We start from the raw sequence: 17,777 nt of genomic DNA on the forward strand, positions 1-17,777 counted from the left end.
GTTCTTATAAGTTTAGGATATGCCGGGTGAGGGGAATGTAAACAGATGCGCAAGAAGCGCATGATGCGCATGGAGCTGGCGCTCCGCTGCCAGGCGAGCTTTCGCAAATCCAAGCCCCTGTCTCTAGGCTACTCCCCAAACAGCACTTTTGTATAAGATCAAGTGTAGTAGCGTTCTTATAAGTTTAGGATATGGCGGGTGAGGGGAATGTAAACAGATGCGCAAGAAGCGCTGAAATAATATCCCTAAATGGTAAAAGTTTGCAAGTATATTTTGTGGATTACACAGCAGGGTGGCGACAAAGTTAACAACTTTGATGTGGAATCCATGAAAACAACCCAAATTTCTGCCTGACACACCTCGTTTGATAAAGGGACGATGTATGGAGGCAGCTATATGGACGACTTTTGGAGGTAGCAATGGAGACAACGTGTGGAGGCTGCTATGGAGACAATTTAATTTGGATAGTGCCTGTATGTGGCAGTCCCAAACATTTTTCAAACCAGAGGAGCAGGTAGGTGGCCCTCCAGTAAAATGGGATAGATTGAGTGCCTGTATGTGGCAGTCCCAAAAATTGTTCAAACCAGAGGAGCAGGTAGGTGGCCCTCCAGTAAAATGGAATAGATTGAGTGCCTGTATGTGGCAGTCCCAAAAATTGTTCAAACCAGAGGAGCAGGTAGGTGGCCCTGCAGTAAAATGGAATAGATTGAGTGCCTGTATGTGGCAGTCCCAAAAATGTTTCAAACCAGAGGAGCAGGTAGGTGGCCCTCCAGTAAAATGGGATAGATTGAGTGCCTGTATGTGGCAGTCCCAAAAATGTTTCAAACCAGAGGAGCAGGTAGGTGGCCCTCCAGTAAAATGGAATAGATTGAGTGCCTGTATGTGGCAGTCCCAAAAATTGTTCAAACCAGAGGAGCAGGTAGGTGGCCCTGCAGTAAAATGGAATAGATTGAGTGCCTGTATGTGGCAGTCCCAAAAATGTTTCAAACCAGAGGAGCAGGTAGGTGGCCCTCCAGTAAAATGGAATAGATTGAGTGCCTGTATGTGGCAGTCCCAAAAATTCTTCAAACCAGAGGAGCAGGTAGGTGGCCCTGCAGTAAAATGGAATAGATTGAGTGCCTGTATGTGGCAGTCCCAAAAATGTTTCAAACCAGAGGAGCAGGTAGGTGGCCCTCCAGTAAAATGGAATAGATTGAGTGCCTGTATGTGGCAGTCCCAAAAATTCTTCAAACCAGAGGAGCAGGTAGGTGGCCCTCCAGTAAAATGGAATAGATTGAGTGCCTGTATGTGGCAGTCCCAAAAATTGTTCAAACCAGAGGACCGGGTAGGTGGCCCTCCAGAAAAATGGAATAGATTGAGTGCCTGTATGTAGCACTCACAAAAATTGTTTCAAACAGAGGACCGGGTAGGTGGCCCTCCAGAAAAATTAAATGCATGAAGTATAGCAAGAGCCAGTGGGCCCTGTCAAAAAATAGCCATTTTCCTCTGCTTTACTGTACAAAGAGGAGGAGAAGGAGGAAAATGAGGAGGAGGAGGAGGAGTGGATCAATTATTCAGGTTGAGCTTCCTTCACCTGGTGGAGATTGGAAATTCTGAGAAATCCAGCCTTTATTCATTTTAATAAGCGTCAGCCTGTCAGCGCTGTCAGTCGACAGGCGTGTACGCTTATCGGTGATGATGCCACCAGCTGCACTGAAAACCCGCTCGGACAAGACGCTAGCGGCAGGGCAGGCAAGAACCTCCAAGGCGTACAGCGCCAGTTCGTGCCACATGTCCAGCTTTGAAACCCAGTAGTTGTAGGGAGCTGTGTGATCATTTAGGACGATGGTATGGTCAGCTACGTACTCCCTCACCATCTTTCTGTAAAGATCAGCCCTACTCTGCCGAGACTGGGGACAGGTGACAGTGTCTTGCTGGGGTGACATAAAGCTGGCAAAAGCCTTGTAAAGCGTACCCTTGCCAGTGCTGGACAAGCTGCCTGCTCGCCTACTCTCCCTCGCTACTTGTCCCGCAGAACTACGCACTCTGCCGCTAGCGCTGTCAGAAGGGAAATACTGTTTCAGCTTGTGCACCAGGGCCTGCTGGTATTCATGCATTCTCACACTCCTTTCCTCTGCAGGGATGAGAGTGGCAAGATTTTGCTTGTACCGTGGGTCCAGGAGAGTGAACACCCAGTAATCGGTGCTGGAATAAATTCTTTGAACGCGAGGGTCACGGGATAGGCAGCCTAGCATGAAATCTGCCATATGCGCCAGAGTACCAACGCGTAAGAATTCACTCCCCTCACTGGCCTGACTGTCCATTTCCTCCTCCTCCAACTCCTCCAACTCCTCTTCTTCTGCCCATACACGCTGAACAGTGAAGGACTCAACAATGGTCCCCTCTTGTGTCTCGCCAACATTCTCCTCCTCTTCCTCCTCATCCTCCTCCACCTCCACCTCCTCCGATATGCGCTGAGAAACAGACCTCAGGGTGCTTTGGCTATCAACAAGGGAATATTCTTCCCCCGTCTCTTGTGACGAGCGCAAAGCTTCCGACTTCATGCTGACCAGAGAGTTTTTCAACAGGCCAAGCAGCGGGATGGTGAGGCTGATGATGGCGGCATCGCCACTGACCATCTGTGTTGACTCCTCAAAGTTACTCAGCACCTGACAGATATCAGACATCCACGTCCACTCCTCATTGTAGACTTGAGGAAGCTGACTGACCTGACTACCAGTTCTGGTGGAAGTTGACATCTGGCAGTCTACAATCGCTCTGCGCTGCTGGTAAACTCTGGATAACATGGTCAGTGTTGAATTCCACCTCGTGGGCACGTCGCACAACAGTCGGTGAGCGGGCAGTTGGAGGCGGCGCTGCGCTGCCCTGAGAGTGGCAGCATCTGGGCTGGACTTCCTGAAATGCGCACAGATGCGGCGCACCTTCGTGAGCAAATCAGACAGATTGGGGTATGTCTTGAGGAAACGCTGCACTATCAGATTTAACACATGGGCCAGGCATGGCACATGTGTCAGTCTGCCGAGTTGCAGAGCCGCCACCAGGTTACGGCCGTTGTCACACACAACCATTCCCGGCTTGAGGTTCAGCGGTGCCAGCCACAGATCAGTCTGCGCCGTGATGCCCTGTAATAGCTCTTGGGCGGTGTGCCTTTTGTCGCCTAGGCTCAGCAGTTTGAGCACCGCCTGCTGTCGCTTAGCGACGGCACTGCTGCTGTGCCTAGAGCTACCGACTGATGGCGCCGTGCCCACGGATGGTAGTTCGGAGGAGGAGGTGGAGGAGGGGTGGGAGGAGGAGGAGGCATAGTAGGCCTGAAACACCTGGACCGAGGTAGGCCCCGCAATCCTCGGCGTCGGCAGTATATGAGCAGCCCCAGGGTCAGTCTCGGTCCCAGCCTCCACCAAGTTAACCCAATGTGCCGTCAGCGATATATAGTGGCCCTGCCCGGCAGCACTCGTCCACGTGTCCGTGGTCAGGTGGACCTTGTCAGAAACGGCGTTGGTCAGGGCACGGATGATGTTGTCTGACACGTGCTGGTGCAGGGCTGGGACGGCACATCGGGAAAAGTAGTGGCGGCTGGGGACCGAATACCGAGGGGCGGCCGCCGCCATGAGGTTGCGAAAGGCCTCGGTCTCTACTAGCCTATAGGGCAGCATCTCCAGGCTAAGCAATCTGGAGATGTGCACATTAAGGGCTTGGGCGTGCGGGTGGGTTGCACTATATTTGCGTTTCCGCTCCAGCGTCTGGGGTATGGAGAGCTGAACGCTGGTGGATGCTGTGGAGGATCGTGGAGGCGACGATGGGGTTTTTGGGCCAGGGTCCTGGGCAGGGGGCTGACTAGCAGCTGACACAGGGGAAGGAGCAGTGGTGTGCACGGCCGGAGGTGAACGGGCTTGTTGCCACTGAGTGGGGTGCTTAGCATTCATATGCCTGCGCATACTGGTGGTAGTTAAGCTAGTAGTGGTGGAACCCCTGCTGAGCCTGGTTTGGCAAATGTTGCACACCACAGTCCGTCGGTCATCCGGTGTTTCCTTAAAGAACCTCCACACTTCTGAAGATCTAGCCCTCGCCGCAAGAGCCCTCACCACGGGAGCTTCACTAGTTGACAGTGGCGCTGATGCACCAGCTCTGGCCCTGCCTCTCCGTCTGGCCCCACCACTGCCTCTTCCAACCTGTTCAGGTCGAGGACTCTCCTCCGTCTCAGAAGCACTGTGTTCACCCGGCCTCTCAACCCAGCTTGGGTCTGTCACCTCATCATCCTCCGATCCCTCAGTCTGCTCCCCCCTCGGACTTCCTGCCCTGACAACAACTTCCCCACTGTCTGACAACCGTGTCTCCTCATCGTCGGACACCTCTTTACACACTTCCACTACGTCAAGAAGGTCATCATCACCCACAGACTGTGACTGGTGGAAAACCTGGGCATCGGAAAATTGCTCAGCAGCAACCGGACAAGTGGTTTGTGACTGTGGGAAGGGTCCAGAAAACAGTTCCTCAGAGTATGCCGGTTCAAATGGCAAATTTTCCTGGGAGGGGGCAGACTGGGGGGGAGGAGGCTGAGGTGCAGGAGCTGGAGGAGTGGGGATTTCGGTGACATGGGTGGACTGCGTGGAAGACTGACTGGTGGTGGACAAATTGCTCGAAGCATTGTCAGCAATCCACGACATCACCTGTTCGCACTGTTCTGGCCTCAACAGTGCTCTACCACGAGTCCCAGTAACTTCAGACATGAACCTAGGGAGTGTAGCTCTGCGGCGTTCCCCTGCTCCCTCATCAGCAGGTGGTGTCTCACCCCGCCCAGGACCACGGCCTCTGACCCCTGCAGTAGTTGGACGCCCACGTCCCCGCCCTCGTCCTCTACCCCTAGCCCTGGGGTTAAACATTTTTAAAATGAGAGTTATAACTTTTTTTTTTTTTTTACTTTTTTTTTTTTTTTTGTGTGTTTTTTTGTGTTTTTTGTTTTTTTTTGTGTTTTTTGTTTTTTTTTGAGTTTTTAGAACCAAACAATCCTATCCTATTGCTATGGCTATTTTCTAGCCAAGTATCAAAGGAAGCACACTACTATGCCAGATGAGATGACACTGAGTTATTGCCTAATAGAAATCCAACCCCTACTGAATTTTGCCACTTCAGCCTTTGCTATGGATATGTGCGCCACTAAGCGCAGAACACAGCGGTCGCAAGTCTCACTACAAATTGCTCAGAATTGGCAAGTACATGCACTGCAGAAACTACAGCCACCAGCAGATCAACCAGAAATCAAATATATAGAACGCTACTGTAGGCTTCAAGAAGCTATTTGTATTCTCCTATGGCTATTTTCTAGCCAAGTATCAAAGGAAGCACACTACTATGCCAGATGAGATGACACTGAGTTATTGCCTAATAGAAATCCAACCCCTACTGAATTTTGCCACTTCAGCCTTTGCTATGGATATGTGCGCCACTAAGCGCAGAACACAGCGGTCGCAAGTCTCACTACAAATTGCTCAGAATTGGCAAGTACATGCACTGCAGAAACTACAGCCACCAGCAGATCAACCAGAAATCAAATATATAGAACGCTACTGTAGGCTTCAAGAAGCTATTTGTATTCTCCTATGGCTATTTTCTAGCCAAGTATCAAAGGAAGCACACTACTATGCCAGATGAGATGACACTGAGTTATTGCCTAATAGAAATCCAACCCCTACTGAATTTTCCCACTTCAGCCTTTGCTATGGATATGTGCGCCACTAAGCGCAGAACACAGCGGTCGCAAGTCTCACTACAAATTGCTCAGAATTGGCAAGTACATGCACTGCAGAAACTACAGCCACCAGCAGATCAACCAGAAATCAAATATATAGAACGCTACTGTAGGCTTCAAGAAGCTATTTGTATTCTCCTATGGCTATTTTCTAGCCAAGTATCAAAGGAAGCACACTACTATGCCAGATGAGATGACACTGAGTTATTGCCTAATAGAAATCCAACCCCTACTGAATTTTGCCACTTCAGCCTTTGCTATGGATATGTGCGCCACTAAGCGCAGAACACAGCGGTCGCAAGTCTCACTACAAATTGCTCAGAATTGGCAAGTACATGCACTGCAGAAACTACAGCCACCAGCAGATCAACCAGAAATCAAATATATAGAACGCTACTGTAGGCTTCAAGAAGCTATTTGTATTCTCCTATGGCTATTTTCTAGCCAAGTATCAAAGGAAGCACACTACTATGCCAGATGAGATGACACTGAGTTATTGCCTAATAGAAATCCAACCCCAACTGAATTTTCCCACTTCAGCCTTTGCTATGGATATGTGCGCCACTAAGCGCAGAACACAGCGGTCGCAAGTCTCACTACAAATTGCTCAGAATTGGCAAGTACATGCACTGCAGAAACTACAGCCACCAGCAGATCAACCAGAAATCAAATATATAGAACGCTACTGTAGGCTTCAAGAAGCTATTTGTATTCTCCTATGGCTATTTTCTAGCCAAGTATCAAAGGAAGCACACTACTATGCCAGATGAGATGACACTGAGTTATTGCCTAATAGAAATCCAACCCCTACTGAATTTTCCCACTTCGGTCTTTGCTATGGATATGTGCGCCACTAAGCGCAGAACACAGCGGTCGCAAGTCTCACTACAAATTGCTCAGAATTGGCAAGTACATGCACTGCAGAAACTACAGCCACCAGCAGATCAACCAGAAATCAAATATATAGAACGCTACTGTAGGCTTCAAGAAGCTATTTGTATTCTCCTATGGCTATTTTCTAGCCAAGTATCAAAGGAAGCACACTACTATGCCAGATGAGATGACACTGAGTTATTGCCTAATAGAAATCCAACCCCTACTGAATTTTGCCACTTCAGCCTTTGCTATGGATATGTGCGCCACTAAGCGCAGAACACAGCGGTCGCAAGTCTCACTACAAATTGCTCAGAATTGGCAAGTACATGCACTGCAGAAACTACAGCCACCAGCAGATCAACCAGAAATCAAATATATAGAACGCTACTGTAGGCTTCAAGAAGCTATTTGTATTCTCCTATGGCTATTTTCTAGCCAAGTATCAAAGGAAGCACACTACTATGCCAGATGAGATGACACTGAGTTATTGCCTAATAGAAATCCAACCCCTACTGAATTTTCCCACTTCGGTCTTTGCTATGGATATGTGTGCCACTAAGAGCTAAACACAACGGTAGCAAGTCCCCCTGCTAATTCCTCACAAAATGGTAAAAGATGCAAATTAAAATAAAAAAAGTAGAACGTTATTGTAGCCCTAAGAAGGGCTGTTGGGTTCTTTGAGAATCACTCCTGCCTAACAGTAAGCTAATAGAACAGCCTAACGCTTTCCCTGACCAGCAGCAGCTCTCTCCCTAGCGGCATCCAGAGACAGAATGATCCGAGCAGCGCGGCCAGCGGCTAGTCTATCCCAGGGTCACCTGATCTGGCCAGCCAACCACTGCTATCGACGTGTAAGGGTACCACGTCATGCTGGGTGGAGTGCAGAGTCTCCTGGCTTGTGATTGGCTCTGTTTCTGGCCGCCAAAAAGCAAAACGGCGGGAGCTGCCATTTTCTCGAGCGGGCAAAGTATTCGTCCGAGCAACGAGCAGTTTCGAGTACCCTAATGCTCGACCGAGCATCAAGCTCGGACGAGCATGTTCGCTCATCTCTAGTGGTGACCCTTCCTGAATTGGCCGATGCATTCTGCCGCAGTAATTTACATGCAGCTACCAACTCTGTCAGTGGAATTTAAACTGTAAACACCCACCGGGTTTGGCTGAATTTTAACAAATGTGCTCATTACTGGTTACAACCACAAATTCTCAGCTGCTCCACATCACTCCATAACCTCTTTATCTTTGTGCTACAAAAAGCGCCACACACATTGAAAGACCACCTAGACTATCTAATAATTTTAATAGGCAGAGTGTAATTCTTATTTTATCCTGTGGGGGCATTGTAGGAAAAATGAGCACATGCTCTTGGTCCATTCTACTAATGGACTAAACTAAAGGAATATTTATGCAGAAATCAATTATGGGTGGTGCACAATTCGCTCACATGGAGCTACTCACGGTACAAGACTGGTCCAAGAATAAAGAAAAGAAATGATTCACTCTAGCCGGAGCTCCCAGTTCTTATACTGTTAAGTTTTCTTCAATATACGGCACTATATGAGCAAATCCTTCTGATAAAAGTAAGTGCCTGTTCAGACCGATACCACCACATTATTCACCAAACTTCCTCTTTCATTCTTATAGGAAAATGTTGCTGGAAGGAATATATAGGCACATGGGGGCAGATTTACTTACCCAGTCCATTCGCGATCCAGCGGCGCGTTCTCTGCGGTGGATTTGGGTCCGGCCGGGTTTCACTAAGGCAGTTCCTCCGACGTCTACCAGGTGGCGCTGCTCCGCTGAAGAGCATCGGAATGCACTGGAGTTCACAATCCTATCCTGGATGAAGGTAAGTGCAAGCTCCGCAACACTTTTTTTTTTTAAATGCGGCGGTTTTTCTGAATCCGTAAGGTTATCGTTCGGCCACGCCCCCCGATTTCCGTCGTGTGCATGCCAGCGCTGATGCGCCACAATCCAATCGCATGCGCCAAAATCCCGGGGAAATACAGGGAAAATCGGCGCAAATCGGAAATATTCGGGTAACACGTCGGGAAAACACGAATCGGCCCCTAGTAAATGACCCCCATGGTGTAGTATGTTCAAAAATGTTTAAAATTTATTGCACTCATCATACTCACAAAAATACTTTAAAAATGCACATATCACAAACAGTTGCAGGACGCAGCTAGCTAAAGGAATATTTAGCAAAAATTCCGAATGATTGCTCTTTCTGTATGTGTTCCCTTGGTCCCTTGTGTTCTTCTTCTTTTTCTGTTACCGTATTTTTCCTTTTTTAATGATTTTTTAATACACATTTGCTGTTTCCGTAGGAAAAGACAGAAGAAGCTAAAAAGCGCAGAGGTAAAAATGAAGACAACTTTTTTCCTTTTTATTTAGGTTCAGAGGGGTTCAGAAGATTTTCTGGGGCATCAAATCAATACAAATTATGACATTTCAATTATCTGGCGCAATCGATGCTTTGGAAAGTGTGGACACAGTTGCACCTTTTACTTTTTGGTCCAGCAGGTGGGACAATTCTATTGGATTCCAAAAATAAATGTGTCTCAAATTTCGACTAATCACTAACTGCACCCTTTAGGTGCGCAGTTTTCTAAAGTGTCTGACAAGATGAAGCCGCGACACAAACACTTCGTAAAATACAAGCTCCAAAGACTTTCTTTTTAGTGCAAACAAAGACAGAAAACTGAGGCAGACACAATAATATATCTGGGAATGATGGAATGGGAAATCTACATAAGATAAAGGGGTGGTCTTCTCAAAGAGGGGGTCTTTATGGTACATTTCGTGGTATATGCATTGGCCGTCTTTAGTCAGAGTTTTGCTTTCCTAAAGTTTTCTTTTCATTTAATAAAATTGCAACTTTTTGTTCCCACAGACTGAAGACACGTACACCAGTCTGCGGAAATTAGATATTTCCAGCATATATGATCAACTGAAGGTAATGAAGGGGATACAGTGACAACAAATAATGGGGCACATTTACTTAGAACAACGGAAACTGCACTAAAAGTGCTCATTCCGTGTATAATACTTGGTGGGAACGATTCACTAAGATCGTGCGGCAGAATCTGGTGCATCCCTGCACTGGCCCGACAGAGTTCGCCAACTTTTTTGTGGTGCACCTTTAACATAAGACGTCCGACACAATTTGCATGTTAAATACCGCTTTTGGTCCGATTGAGCTCCGGAACACCCCCTAACTTGTGTCGTATGGAGGCCAGTGCAGCTGCGCTACAAATTGGTTGCGTGTGACACACTAGTGGCGTAGACACTTCTTCAATACCTGTGCAATCAGTTTTCTCTTACAAGAACATGCACTGTCCCACAGAAGGGCAGCGCAAAGCCCTTAGTAAATGTGCCCCAATGTATTGTATTTTTTGCCCATTTTTATTAAAATGAACTTTGCAGACTATAGACCATGAGTGCTTCTTGTATGTAAGGGATTAACTAAAATCAGGGTTTTCCCCTTTGGGGACACCCAACAATCAGATAGTATCCACATATCCAGTGGATAAAATTTAAACAGGTTACAAATAGAGATGAGCGAGCACTAAAATGCTCGGGTGCTCGTTATTCGAGACAAACTTTTCCAGATGCTCGAGTGCTCGTCTCGAATAACGAGCCCCATTGAAGTCAATGGGAGACCCGAGCATTTTTCAAAGGGACCATGGTTCGGGAATAAAATGTGTTAATTAATTGAAAAAGAATGTCTTCTGATAAGTGATCAGATGTATGCAAACATCTGCAATCTATTCTTCACTGTTCCGCGCGTATATTATCTCCCGACAAGTTAGCAGATGTGAAGAACAGTGAAGAATAGAATAAAAACAGTGACCACAGGATCATTTAAGTGAAAAACACAGTGAAGAATAGATTGCAGATGTTCAGCACATCTGCTTACTTGTCGGGAGATACGCTGTCCCGGGATCCCGCTGCTCTTCTTCCACTGAAGTCTCCCCGATGTCTCCGTGCTGCTCCCCGATGTCTCCGTGCCGCTGCCCGATGTCTCCGTGCCGCACCCCGATGTCTCCGTGCCGCACCCCGATGTCTCCGTGACGCTCCCCCATGTCTCCGTGCCGCTGCCCCATGTCTCCGTGCCGCTGCCCCATGTCTCCGTGCCGCTGCCCCATGTCTCCGTGCTGCCGCTGCCCCATGTCTCCGTGCCGATGCCCCATGTCTCCGTGCTGCCGATGCCCCATGTCTCCGTGCTGCCGCTGCCCCATGTCTCCGTGCCGCCTCTGCCCCGGTGTCTCTGTGCTGCTCCCCGGTGTCTCTGTGCTGCTCCCTGGTGTCTCTGTGCTGCTCCCCGGTGTCTTTGTGCTGCTCCCCGGTGTCTCTGTGCTGCTCCCTGGTGTCTCTGTGCTGCTCTCTGGTGTCTCTGTGCTGCTCTCTGGTGTCTCTGTGCTGCTCACCGTGTTCTTCAATGTGTTCTTCACATACTATTTTGTTCGCACTGTTCCGCGCGCATCTCCCGACAAGTAAGCAGATGTGCCGAACATCTGTAATCTATTCTTCACTGTGTTTTTCACTTAAATGATCCTGTGTTTTTATTCTATTCTTCACTGTTCTTCACTGTGTTTTTTTAATTAAATGCTCGATCTCGAGCAGGGGAAATACTCGTCCGAGCAACGAGCCGTTTCGAGTACCTTAATACTTGAACGAGCATCAAGCTCGGACGAGTATACTCGCTCATCTCTAGTTACAAACCTTTAAGACATGACAGAAGAAGGGTTAATTCTGCATCTAGTAGTCACTTGGCTATCTGTGGGCTACAGCGTGACCGTAGCTTCGCTTTAACTGATCATAGAGAGGGGTTAATAAAGAGTAAAGGGAGAACTGTGCACCTGTGGGGCTGCATAATTCTCTTTATAATTGGCCGGATTGTTATTGGGAGTAAAAAAAAATAACAGCTATAAAATATTACGCTTACTGTGTACTGTAGCCTGATTTACATTGCTAGAGTAAATTATCAGAAGATTTGACTTTCCGATCTTGGTAACTGCTTGAATCAGATTTTATTATTTTTTGCTTTGTTCTGCTTTTACATTTTAATCATGTTAAGATCTTATAAGTGACACTATCATGTGTTATTTTTACAGCCTGTGAGCCCCGTAGACACCACTACTATAGCATCCGATGAAGATGCAGCTAATGATTATGAAAACATTGAAAGCATCCAAAAATTTCAAAAAGAGACTCATTGAACTAAAAACGAACTTTATCTCTAATGACCATCAAGATGATCTTCGGACGGACATCCAGACTTAGTATTTCTCGTTGCCTTTGTGATAACAATATCCAAAATTTTGTAAATGTGTAGTTGACATAGAAGAGAAAGGCACGATTATACATTGCGTCAAATGATGGGATAAACTCAAAATTCATCCTCATGTCTCAATTGTTTATGTTTGTCCACCCTAATTATTACATGTTTGTCTATTAGCCGGGACGGGTAAGGTGCACGGGCGACACGCCAGGAGGTAAAGAGGGGCACGGGTGAGCATGCGACCCGCGATATGGGACGCGGGTCCACCTGTGATAGTACCCCCCTTGGGCCTCCCCCTCTTCTTGGACTGGAGCAATCACTGCAGGAGATCATGGTCCAGGATATTGTCGTGGTGCCACCAGTTCGTTCCACAGGCGTGACTTGTCCGCGGTGGCAACCAAGGTCAAGATAGAGAATCAGCAGGCAATCTCGTAGTCGGGGACAGGCAGATGGTAAAGTTAGGCTGCAATGATGCAAGATCAGGGACGGAGCAAGAGGTCAGGGTTGGCAGCAGTCGAGATGTTAAGAACAGGTCCGGGGTCTAAACAGGAAATCGAAACACACGTATGCGGCTCAGGGAACAGCTTTCTCATCGGCAATAACACAAAGATCCGGCAGGGTGTGCAGGAAGAGGCAGGCTTATATGTTCTTCTCGAAATGGCCTGTGCTAATTAACGGTGCAATGGCCCTTTAAAACTTAAATCTTGACCTGACATTGTGGTCTTCAGATCTATAGCCCTTGGCAGACTTACACAATGCTCAAACCATGAGCCCAGGCGTAATGGGTTAAATAACTACATTTTTAAATCAAATTAAATATACTTTCTTGTAGGTACAAAGAGTATCTTAAAAACAGAGTTATGGACAGAGTTATGTGGTGAAGCCTTGACAGCTTCTCTATAACTAGCTGAGGTTCTTGATGGCATCAGAAGGGGGCCAAATGATTAATACCGACTCTTTATGTACTGGACCTAATAAATTGTCCCCAAAAGTCAATAATTGGAAACATGGTTCAACAATTTTAGTCACCAGTTGGGTGCATTGTGCATCTATAGCTGCGGTGGACCCGGATTGTGCAGGGACTTGACTGATCTTGGATGTACATTCATGAATAGTGAACAATTGTTGAAGCACCAGAGGTTCAAGCATGAACACGGACACCACCCCCAGACCAGCTCCACCACAGACGATATCCCCTGTAAAGAAAGAAGAGTACTTAACTTGTTTTGATAGTCTACCTAAGCATCTCTGTGCTAAATGATCCATTACTTTAAAGGAAACCGACCATTTGATTTGGCATTATGAGGCAAACATACCTTGAGACTGCTGTAGATACACTGATGCAGGATCATATCTTGGTTAATCCCTGTGCTGAGTGTTTTTGCTGATAAAACAGATATAACATTATGATAATGAAGCTCTGCTCCTTCGGCTGCTCCAGCACTTTCTTCCGTGCTTCTAGTAGCAGGGCAGTTTTTCTCTGCAGCAGATGATGATGCAATCACTTTTCTCCCTGACAGACAGAATAAACAATTTCTGCACCATCCCCCAGCTGCTGTGTATGAGTGATCCAGCTCAGATTGTTTAGCCTTGTCTTGACTGACCTCCATTAGTAATTCCAAGCTCCCGTGTGTAATGGGTTTATCTTGGTGGCCATGCTGTCCCAGCTTTCCCAGGGTCCTGAATGTTATAATTGTTTTTTCAGCAAAACCACTCAATTTAGGGATTAACCAAGATATGATCCTGCATGAGTGTAGCTACAGGATTCTCAAGGTATATTTGCTTCATAATGCATGAAATCAAATGGTAGGTTTCCTTTAAAGTAATGGAGATTTTGAGATTTATTTGGTAGGCATTGGTGTATCACATCAAGCTCTTTGTTTAGACCAGATTTCCTGTGACAAATTCAGTTCCAGCATTTCTTGTGTTCCACTTTTATCATCAAATAATATCAGCCTGGTCAGTTCATGCGTAATGGGGGATGTGGTTTGTGGTCTGTGGTTATACACCGAATTAATAATCATACTTTAGTATCTTAAGAACTAAATGCGTTGGGGTGTAGGAAGATTAAAAAAAAAAATATATGCATACCCTGTACTGGTTTAGAGAAAAAATGAAAGAAAAAAAAACTTGTAGAGTTCAGTTTCTGTGTCTTCCTCTTGGGGAGGGGTAACTGCCCAGTACTTGTTTCGTAGGTCAGATGAAAATGGCGTTCAATATCGTACACTGGCTCCAGCTTCCAAATGTCTTGAAAGTAAAACATGACCAGAGATGGTTCTACTTCTTCGTGGTAGTGTCAGCAGGTCTATTAGTAATGAACTGTAGCTGGGGCGTATGCTATATTATTTATTCCAAGGTTTGCCATCACTGCATATATTTGACGTCATAAGCCTTGGATTTTGGGACATGACCATAGGGTATGTATTAGGGTCTGTTTTTGTCTGCAGCGTTGGCAATATCCCAGGGGCATGGGGGGGAAATTTTTGCTTAGTCTATGTTGGGCAAAGTACCACCTCAGGTGTCTTTTTACTATGGCTTCCAGGTGGGATACACTATGGAATGTGTTTTTGTGCCAATATTTGAGATTGCTGCCATTGGGTGGTTGGTTACGAGGTTTCTAGGTCCTTTTCCCAAGCCAGCATATACACCAATTGTCCCATTTTTCTTCTGTTGCCTACACAGTTATAGAAGAAATATATTCCTTTTTTTCCCAGGGGTATTGTGTTTTAGCCAGGCCAGTAGTTCTATATTTCTCCCTGCATAAGTGAGAATTTTTGGGCCAAGGTGGTGTATAGTCTCCGTTTTCCGCTATATCCACTAAGTTAATTATTCCCTTATTTCTCCAATTCGCTAGGTTCAGGTTTGGGATATTGGGGCACATTTACTAAGGGTCCGCATACCGCATTTCTGTCGGGTTTCCTGACTATTTCCGATTTGCGCTGCATTTAACAGGGGTTTTTGGGGCACGGGGGCGTGGACCAAACACCTGATTCAGTCCTCAGCCTCGTTGGACAATGGACCTCGGGGATCGCGACAGGACAGGGTAAGTAAATGTGCCCCATTGTGTTCTAAGAAATTAATAGGAATTAACTCCAGTGGCAGTTTGTCTGTGCCCGGATTTGATGCAGATATTGGCTTCCATGCCTGGTCAGTAGTGTGCACGAAAGTAATAATTCTTACAATAAAGCTACTTTATTGTTTGTTTTGCTTGTTTTTAAGAAACCACCAGATTTTGTGTGCCGTAAGAGTCAATATGAATTTACATTACAAAATTTTACACATTTCAGGAAATAACTTCCTGGAAGTCACTTCCTCAAAACCGTTGATGCAAATAAAAGCGTTGTGTCTTACTGTCTTCGAAGAACTTGTGAGAATATTTTATTATAATATTTGTAGCTAAGACTCTCTTTGTCAGAGTTGAAGATCATTGTATAATTGTATAATTGAGCCAAGTTGGACTCTTGACTTCTGACTTTGACACCTGATGGACACCTTACAACACTCCCCCTGTCCTACTGTTCTCCTACAATGGCCAACGTTTGCAACTGCTTCAGCTCTAACCGGCGTTATATTTCAGACTTGACTTTCCAACTTCTGTTTCAATATCACGGCTACACTGAATCCGGGCTACAGTTACAGACAGTCTTGTTTAAGGATTTGCCAGAGTTAGTGGATTGCATATTAAAGGCTGCTTCAAAATTGACGTGGAGAATCTGTCTGAAACTCCTCAACAAATTGTAATTCAATATTCTCTGTTGGCTTTCCAACGTGGATTTGGCTTGGAACTTAGGTCTTAGGTACAATTGGACCCAGATATGTGGCTGGTGACTTATGACATGGAGGCCCTATATACATCTATATGCCATGACCATGGGATGAGGGCGTCAAAGTATTTTTTGGAAATGTCTAACATTGACACTGGTTTAGTTGAATTTATTTTACTTCTTTTGGATTTTGTTTTAAAACATAATTTTTTTGTTTTTCGTGATCGATTTTTTCCTACAGCTCCAGGGAACGGCTGTGGGGGCGACTTGTGCGCCCTCGTATGCCAATCTTTTCCTGGGGCTGTGGGAGAGAGAAATCATGGACAACACTCCGGGTTATGGCGCCGTTGTCTCGTGGTCAATGTATATAGATGATATACTATTCATCTGGCAGGGCACCGTCACTGACTTGGAGTTATTTTTGCAGGGCTTCAATGTCAATCAACAAAATATCAGGTTGACTTGGAAGTACAGCCAGGATCAAATGGAGTTCCTCGACATCCTGATTGGAAAAGACTCGGAAGGCTTTGTTACCACCGATGTCTTTTGGAAAAAAACGTCTGTAAATTTGCTTCTCCATGCATCCTCCTCCCACTATCCACAGTCCAAGAGAGCTATTCCGGTAGGACAGTTCCTAAGGATGAAACGCATCTGCTCCAGTGACTGCCTGTTCTAAAACCAGGTTAGGGACCTCACAACGAGATTCCGGGACAGAGGCTACAGAGAAGCCACCATTAAACATGGATACGACCAAGCAAAAAATGAGACCCGTAGTTCTCTTCTGGTAAGTAGACCAAGGAAGAATAAAGAGGTAGGGCCAGTGAGACTTGTTACTGGCTTCAATTCCCAATGGAGGGGAATTAAAGAGATTGTGGAGAAACATTGGTCTATTCTCCTGACGGACAAGGATTTGGCACAAAGCCTTACAATGCATCCTTCTATTACATGGCGGAAATCGCGGAACCTACGGGATATGTTGGTGCATAGCCACTATGTCCCTCACATAGAAAAAGGTTGGCTGGGCAAGACCGGACCAATGTGGGGTTCGGTCTGCTGTGGAAAGTGTAAGGCATGCTAATACATGGAACGCACACAGAATTTCACCGACTCTGATTCATCAAAAGAATATAACATCGTATATCATTTAATATGTAATACAGAGTCTGTGGTTTACTGTCTGCGTTGTCCGTGTGGGAAGCTCTACATTGGTATGACGACCAGGTGTTCGGAGCATAAGAGCGGCTAAGAATGATGCTAGCTCTGGCCCTTTAAAAGATCTAAAATTACAACCAATCCCTAAACACTTTAGTGAAGCAGATAATTGCAACCCAAAGGGACTCACAGTACGAAGGATTGATAGGGTCATATTGGGATCTAGGGGGGGTGACGGGAAGAAGAGGCTCCTACAAAAAGAGTTGAGGTGGATCACCCTCCTGGATACAGTGCAGCAAAAAGGCCTCAATGAGGCTTTCCAATGTGGATTTGGCTTGGAACATAGGTCATGGCTGCCCATAGAAGTCAATAGGAATTGGACACTTTTAACAACACATCGGGGAACATTTACTTACCCGTCCGGAGGAGTTCCCAGAAAGTGCATTGTCCAATGATCATGCCGCGATTCACTATGATTATGCACCCGATACCAGGCCCGGCGTCAGCACCCGGCTGACCCGGGCAAGTGCCGGGGCCCCGGAGCTCCAAAGGGGCCCACCACAATCTACTACTTGCCCGCAGGTCGGTCCAGTGGGCGGAGAGGTAGTGGGGCGGGTGGAGAGATAGTGGGGCGGGCCCCCTGCCCTGCCCAACCCATTTCTCTTGTGACGTGTCGCGTCCTGAGCCACGCGTCAGGCCCGGCCTGCGCGCTTTGCCTCAGGCCCGGGCCGCACACCTCGCGCCCCGCCAGCCCGCACACCTCGCGTCCCGCCAGCCCACACACCTCGCGTCCCATCCGACTTGTGCCCGGCCTGGCCCGTCCTAGCACCTCACAGCGCTGTCCACCTTCTTCCTGATCCTGCCACCACGTTCCGACCGAGCGACATCCAGCTGGGGTAAGTATAATTGCTACATATGTAAATGCATGTATACTGTATGTGTTTGTGTGTATATG

General features: G+C 46.7%; 1 long non-coding RNA gene across 1 annotated transcript; it reads left to right on the forward strand.

The window, feature by feature from the left end:
• The first annotated feature begins 8,942 nt into the window (after positions 1–8,942).
• LOC140065371 (uncharacterized) lies at positions 8,943–11,846 on the forward strand. The gene is made up of 3 exons (XR_011847891.1): positions 8,943–8,980; positions 9,516–9,578; positions 11,740–11,846. It is a non-coding gene; the product is annotated as an uncharacterized lncRNA (long non-coding RNA).
• The last annotated feature ends 5,931 nt before the right edge of the window (positions 11,847–17,777 follow it).

The sequence above is a fragment of the Engystomops pustulosus genome, chromosome 6 (genome assembly GCF_040894005.1).
Source record: "Engystomops pustulosus chromosome 6, aEngPut4.maternal, whole genome shotgun sequence".
Classification (NCBI taxonomy): domain Eukaryota; kingdom Metazoa; phylum Chordata; class Amphibia; order Anura; family Leptodactylidae; genus Engystomops; species Engystomops pustulosus.